The sequence below is a fragment of the Myotis brandtii genome, unplaced genomic scaffold (genome assembly GCF_000412655.1).
Source record: "Myotis brandtii unplaced genomic scaffold, ASM41265v1 scaffold205, whole genome shotgun sequence".
Taxonomy (NCBI): Eukaryota; Metazoa; Chordata; class Mammalia; order Chiroptera; family Vespertilionidae; genus Myotis; species Myotis brandtii.
Genome location: NW_005357638.1, coordinates 652308 through 659999, shown reverse-complemented (window position 1 = coordinate 659999; position 7692 = coordinate 652308). Strand labels below are relative to the sequence as shown.

The 7692-nt window shown below is 40.6% G+C and overlaps 1 protein-coding gene across 3 annotated transcripts in view; it reads right to left on the bottom strand.

The window, feature by feature from the left end:
* Window positions 1-7584: 7584 nt before the first annotated feature.
* The window catches only part of HMG20A (high mobility group 20A), a 131080-nt gene continuing 130972 nt past the window's right edge, over window positions 7585-7692 (bottom strand). For all 3 annotated transcript variants that reach the window (XM_005865318.2, XM_014538912.1, XM_014538913.1), the window contains one exon: window positions 7585-7690. The gene's annotated coding sequence lies outside the window, so the exon portion shown is untranslated. The remainder of the gene's footprint in view (window positions 7691-7692) is intronic.

The window sequence follows — 7692 nt, the reverse complement described above, 5'->3', positions numbered from 1 at the left end:
ATCAGCCGAAGGACTGGTATGCATGCATATAAGCATAACCAATGGACACAAGACACTGGGGGGTAGGGGAGGTCAGGGGAAGGTCAAGGGGAGAAAAAAAAGAGAGACATATAATACTCTTTGTAATACTTTAAGCAATAAAACAAAATTAAAAAAAAATAAAATGCAAAAAAAAATGTTGCTTCAATGGCACGAAAGAGTCTTTTTTGTATCGAATTGTGACTGGCAATGAAAAGTGGATTTATTTTGAGAATCCCAAAGGCACAAAATCATGGGTTGATCCAGGTCAAACATCATCGACTGCAAGATCAAATTGCTTTGGGAAGACTCTGTGTTTGGTGGGATCAGGAAGGTGTGGTGTATTATGAGCTTCTAAAACCAGGTGAAACCATTAATACTGATCGCTACCAACAACAAATAATCAATTTGAACCACGCTTTGATTGTGAAACGACCAGAATGTGCCAGAAGACACGGCAAAGTAATTTTGTTTCATGACGACACACCATCACACACTTCAAAACCAGTTAAAGACATGTTAAAAGATCTTGCCTGGGAAGTATTAACCCACCCACCATATTCACCAGACCTTGCTCCTTCAGATTACCACTTGTTCCAATCAATGGCACATGCACTTTCTGAGCAGCACTTCAAAATGTACGAAGAAGTGGAAAATTGGGTCTCTGAATGGTTTGCCTCAAAACAAGAAAAGTTCTATTGGGACAGTATCCACAAATTACCTAAAAGATGGGGGAAATGTGTAGCTAGCTAGCATTGGACATTACTTTGAATAAAGCACTTCTGATGTTTCTCTTGAAATTATCATGTTTTCTTTGATTACAAAATCTGCATTATTAACCGGCACACCTAGTAATATGTGTCTATTATCTTTTCCTTTGACTCTTTTGTGAATTGTAATAGCTAATATTTTTAGGTGTCTTTTGTGACACTATTCTAAGTGTTTTACATGGGTTAATTAATTTAATCCATATAAAAAGTCTGTACAATACAAACTATAAGTATCCGGTACAGATGAGAAAACTGAGCCCCAGTAATTTTAGCAACTTGCCTAAGATTACACAAGTAGAAAACTGCAGAGCCCAAACTTGAACCCAGCAGTTCCATCCAATTTCAGAGGCAGTGAAATAGTCATTGACTGTCTTTATTTTGACCCCAGGATAAGAAATAAATTTTACATTGTAATCCAGCACATGTGCATGAAAGTTTTACAATTTAATACTTACCCTTATTATATGTAGCATATTTTGATAGTTTTTCAATTTAATTAAACAATTTTTAACAACTTATTTAATGATCTATTAAGTCAAAAGCATACTTTAAAAAACCATTTATTTAAATTACAATTAATCTAACTACTCTTATCTCCAGAAACCTCAACTTTTACTAGAAAAATTCTAATGGTTATCAGTTTAGACTTTTATATTTCATTTAAATTTCAGATAAAGTCCTTATTAGTTAAGATGCTGATCACCCAAGACTCTGCTCTATTCCCTGCTGGGGTCCAACCCCAGCGGGGTCCAGGGGTCCCCAAAGGTGTGGACGGAGTCGGTGAAGAAGGAATGACACGGGGTCAGCGTTCAGTTGATCAGCATAGTGAGGTTCTCCCTCCAGGATCTCCAGCCAAGTTCTATCCAGGTTCTCCAGCCAAGTTATGTAGCCAGGTTCTGTCCAGGATCTTTTGCCATGTTCTCTCGATAGGTTCTGTCTCTAGGTTCTGTCTCTGGGTTCTGTCTCTAGGTTCTTCAGCCAGGTTTTGTGTAGGTTCTCCTGCCATGTTCTGTCTAGGTTCTTTCTAGGTTCTAGCCAAGTTCTGTTGTCCTGTTGTCTTGTTACATCTGTATTTATACCAGTTGATTTTAATCCTGTCAATTTCTATTGCAAAGGTTAGGGCGTTTCTTATCTCCATTCCAGGGAGTAAAGATTATGTAGCTTAAGCGTGATTGTTTGTAGTTAAAGTGATTAACTACCCGCCTGGCACTTAGTTAAGGGTTTGTATCCCCTCCCTAACCTCAGGGAAAAATCCCCACCTGGGGAAACAACCTTTCTCGGAGAGGTGACCTTGGTTAAAACACATAGCACCAAGAAGGTGAGCAAACATATTAAGAACAGTATGCCATATATGCCAGGTCCCTTGAAACAGCAAGGATGGATCGGCTCCCGGCAATTCCCCATTGCAAACTCTTTTGCAATTATGGAAAATTCATCTGTTATCAAGTGAGATTCAAGCAATTCTTTCACTTTCCAAAAATCATTTTCCTCTATTAAAGCTCTTAATACAGGGTGCTCTGTGCTGGAACTATTTATGCACATCTCTATCCTTCCCACTAGACTGTAACACCCTAGCGGCAGAAACCATGTTTTAGAAACACTTTTGTAGTCCCAAATAGTGAATGGAATCAGAGAACACAGGAGCTAGTGATAAATAATTCTGACTTTTGCCAAGCTGGCCATGGCTCAGTTGTTACTCTCAATCCTGACCTCTATGAGCTCACATGTGAGCCAAGTGTTTATTTCTGTAGATAAGGTATATTTCTGAGTGCAGACTATGTGTCAAAAGGTAAATAAATAAAACAAAGAAAAAGCCCTTGACTCAGAACTGTCAGTTGCATGAAATCCTTTTAGAGGGCACGAGGCTGTTCTGCACTTTTCTACCAAGCAACACTTCACTTTCTCCACCCTCAGGGAAAGATTATCCTGGTGTTGTCTTAATCTAGCAGATGCTGAACATTTAGAAAATGGGGGAAATATTACCACCTGTTTATGCTAACTTTTTAAAAAATATATATATTATTGATTTTTTACAGAGAGGAAGGGAAAGGGATAGAGAAAGAGAAACATCGACCAGCTGCCTCCTGCACACCCCCTACTGGGGATGTGCCCGAAACCAAAGTACATGCCCTTGACTGGAATCGAACCTGGGACCTTTGAGTCTGCAGGCCGATGCTCTATCCACTGAGCCAAACCGGTCAGGGCCTGTTTATGCTGACTTTTAATAAAAAAGACTGGTCACCAGCTGATGAGGGGTTGGAGAGAAGCTAAGGTGGGGACAGGAAATGCTGATTCAGAATGCAGCTAGTTTTCAACTGTTTTTTTGGGAAAAGTGCCAAAGAAGTATATGATGGCATGAACGGCTTTGGAGGGGGTTGGGATGGGGGGATAAGGACACATATGTAATACCTTAATCAATAAAGAAAAAAAAAAGAGAAGTATATGATCATTCCCAGATGGCCAAGAGGCAAAGGCAAGATAATGTATCCTGCTCACTAATACAACATGCCTTGCCTTAGCGCATGCACATGGAGTCAGAAATATGAATCATGAATTGAGCTGTCAGTTGCCTACTCTATAGTCATTTTCTCCTTCTTTATCAACTAAAACCGCTTATTATTGGGGGCAGTAATATCCAAGGAAAGATGACATTTCTTGACCTCCATTATAGCTAGCTGTTAGTCATGTGACAGTTCTGGAAGGGGTGAATGTGATTTCCAGAAAGACTCTTTACAGTATGCTGACTCAGCTAGATTTTCCCATTTTGTCCTTGCCCTCTTCTTTATGTTGCCAAGAATTTCAAATGATGACTAATGGACAAGTGGCTATTTTGGACCATGAGGTGACGTTGAAAATGGAACCATGTTATGGGGCAGAGGAGCTCTATACTGATCTTGGATTGCCAACCTCTGGAATACTTTTCTGAGAGAGAGACACATTTCTTGTTTAATCTTTTGCTGATTTGGGTTTGTTAAATTGTTGTCAAGTCCAATCCTGATTTACCTCAATAGTTTTTGGTATTCATTTAGCAAAGTCTTCATATCCTCCCAAGTAGGGTCAATTCTGTTAAGCCAATTCTATCTTTCTAACAACAGTGTAAAATTGCTGAGGCCTGTGTTAGGTCAGAAGAGAAAACTAGCCCTGGCCAGTGTGGCTCTATGATTAGAGTGTTGGCCTGCACACCGAAGGGTCATGGGTTAGAATCTTGGTCAAGGGCGCATGTTCCTGGATTGCAGGTTCAATCCGCGGCCTGGGTCGGAGCACATGCAGGAGGCAATCAATCAATGCCTCTCTCCCTCTCTCCCTGCCTTCCACTCTCTCTAAAAATCAATGGAAAAAAATATCCTCCAATGAGGATTAATCAAAAACACAAAAACCAACTAAAAAAAAAAAAAAAAAGGAAATTAGTGTTGGAACAAAGCAAATCTTGCCCAATGCCACACAACTGTTTTCTTGGACAGCATCAGGCTGAGGAAGCCAGTTGACCTCACCCTAGGATTTTAAAAGCATGGTGGCACCCTGGCCCTGTGGCTCAGTTGATTGGAGCGTTGTCCCATACACTGAAAGGTCATAGGTTCAGTTCCCAGTCAGGGCACATACCCAGGTGGCAGGTTCAATCCTGGGTCAGTCAGGGCTGCCTCCCCCATGCACCTCTGACTGGGGATCAAACCCTCCACATTTCAGTGTATGGGATATGACACTCCAATGACAACGCTCCAACCAACTGAGCCACACTGCCAGACTTCTACCCTGGCCGGTGTTGGTCAGTGGTTAAGAGTGTCAGCTTGTGGACAGAAGGGTCTCGGGTTCAAATTCCAGTCAAGGGCACATACCTGGGTTGCGGGTTTGATACCTGGGCCAGTTGGGATGCATGTGGTATGCAACCAACCAATCAATGTATCTCTCTCACCCGCTCTCTCTCTCTCACTCTCTTTCTCTCTCCTGTCTTTCTCTCTTCCTCTCTCTCCCCCTCCCTCCCTTCCACTCTCTCTAAATCAATGGAAAAATATCCTCAGGTAAGGATTAACAAAAAACAACAACAAAGAAAAATCAGACTTCTTTTAAGTTGCCTCCAGAATACTACTGCTATATTAAAATGAATTACAGCTCATGGTATTGTTATAAAATACTTTAAAAGAGCTGAATTCTCAAACAGGCTGAGATACATTTTGAATAAGAAATTAGTAAAATGAATGTGTTACTGTTTTAAAAGCATAACAGACTTAATAATTAATGTAGGGTTGACAATCTTTAAGATGAAAAGGCAGAGGTAGGAGTTTTTTCATTACAATGCAGATAAAATTGAATAGGATGGATTCAACATAAAAGTTTTAATAAGGCAGATGTCAAGCAAGCATATTGACTTCTTAAAAAACAAAAAAAATACAAAAGTTTAATTACAAAAACATTTGTACAGAAAACTTGGCAATTCAACAGTTCCAAATATATGTACACATATTTTTTCTAAAATTTAATTTTGTTAGAAATAAAACACTTTGTCTCACTTTCCTTAGCTGTCCCTTGTGTTTTAATAAAAAAAAAATCTGTAACATTGAATAGGGAACAACTGATTTTTTGAGAAGACCATAAATGCAGTAATATCGATAAGGTTATCGGAAAGCATGAATTAGGTATCATGTTAGTCTGAAACCTCATTTGCTACCTCCTGGTTGGCCACAGAGGAGAGAGGAGGCAACACAGATGTGCTTTATGGGACCTGATGGTATTGTGGCAGTTGAATCCCAGTCACCAGTGAGTCAGGGATATAGGTGCTGGGAGAGCCAGCATTTCAAAAGCAGGCTGCTTATTTTGTGAAAATGATTTCAGACTGTAGGCTTTTTCAAGATCTCATGCATTCCTGAATATGTAGATGTTTTAAGTCAATGTCAGGTGTTCTATATCTAGAGTCAGGAGAATGATGATCTTTGGACTAAGTTATAGCCTTTCCTGGTTAAGAGCACTCTAACATAGCAGCACAAAACTAACAGGAGGAAGAAACAAGAGAAATATCAGGAGGAAGAAAAATCAGAAGGTATCTGGCAGAGGGCAGTCACAAATTCCCAGAACTGGCTTGGATGTCCTCTGCTATAGACAGTGTGTTCTAGGTTGGATTTAGCAGGCAAGGAATCTGAGAGAAGTGACAGCACCAGCAGTGACAGGTGAGAACAGAATAGAAAAATACGGAAAAAAGCAGATTAGTAGGCTAGGATTATAGCAATAAGCCATAGATAATGATGGGCTCTTATTCTAAAATATTGCCAAGTGGTGATATGTGGGCTTCAGTGCATGGAAATTTGATGTGTGCTCATATGAGACATTAAAAAAGGCTGTCCTGCCTGGCTGGTGTGGCTCAGTGTGTCAACCTATGAACCAGGAGATCATGGTTCGATTCCCAGTAGGGACACTTGCCTGGGTTTCAGGCTCAATCCCCAGTGTGGAGCATGCAGGAGTCAGCTGATCAGTGATTCTGTCTCATCATTGATGTTTCTATCTCTCTCTCCCTCTCTGAAATCAATAATAAAAATACATTTAAAAATTAAAGTAAAAAGGCTATCTCCCCACCTCTTTGGGCTATTGAAGAAATCAGGTAAAAAGACAGGATGGTACAGCAATGTACCAGGGGGTTTCCGACTTGCACCCTGATTTGTGAGAATGTTGTGAGGAGGCCACACGTCCACCTGCTTTAGTAGTGTGGTGCCTGGACAATGGGCTGAGCATGCCTGGCTTTGGTTCCAAAGACCAGAGCTGCAACAGACAGTCTTGTGCTGTAGAGCATCAAGACAAAACCAAACCTTTAGGTGTGAATCAGGAACCCCTCTTTTCTTTGGTGTTTTTTAAAAAAATGTACTTACTAAAGGGGGAAAATGAAGGAAAGCCTGTCCTTTTGCAATAGATTCTACAGTATGGTTATAGAAGGAAGACAAAGGACATGGGAATTCCTCTGTGTCCTTTCTTGTCAGCTCAAGAGACTATTGTGATGACATCTCTGCCTATCCACATCCACGAATCAGTGTACCTAAAGTAGAGTCAGTTTTACTTATGATAAACCTTTTTTTTCCCCCAATGCCAAATGAGAGACTACTTTTTCTGTTCTCTCCTAATTACCAATGATTTTTTCCACAGCAAAAAATGCTCCAGAAGACATTGTCAACAGATGGGAACAGAAGAATCTGGGCTGGAATGCAGGGTATGTGTAGGAGTTAAGCTCAGAAAACAGCAGGCAGTACTGAGGAGGAAAGAAAGCTTTTTCTCAGGGTAGCAATCACAAAGCCTCCACGAGGGCTGGCACCCACTGCACACTGTGTGGGACAGGAAACAGTCTCCACCACAGAACCTAGTTAAAAAGAAGCTCCTTTCTTTGGAGTCAAGTAGGCTAAAGATAGGAGAAGATTGGGCCTGTCCAATAAGAGAAACTCTCCTTCAGAACCCTCCTGAGCAACAAAGCCCAGAGGTCAGAAAATGGAGAAGTGTAACTTGGTGGGGGTTAAGAGAATAAAAAGATAACAACCAAAGGCATTAAAAAAGTGACAGGTAGATAAGAAAACCAGAGTGCCACTGATAAAAGGGTCCAAATCTGAAGTAGAACAATGAGAAGGCTTCCTTTATGCTGCAGAAGATGACAATAGATTATATGCAGATCCAATTTAACAGAAAAGCAGATGATAGAAAACTGAAGACTTGGGAGAATGGCTGCACACTTTCAAAGCTTCGCAAAGAGGATTCCATAGGAAGCTCATAAACATGTTCTTTTTGCCGCTCCCTCATATGGCTTCCTGGGTGAAGGCATTTAACTCACAGCTGATAGTTCCTTCACAAGCAGAGTCATCTGTACTCCTCTGCTTCTACTCAGTTCAAATTTTCAGAGATGGCTTCTCCTTCCTCACATCTTGGAGCTCTAATACCT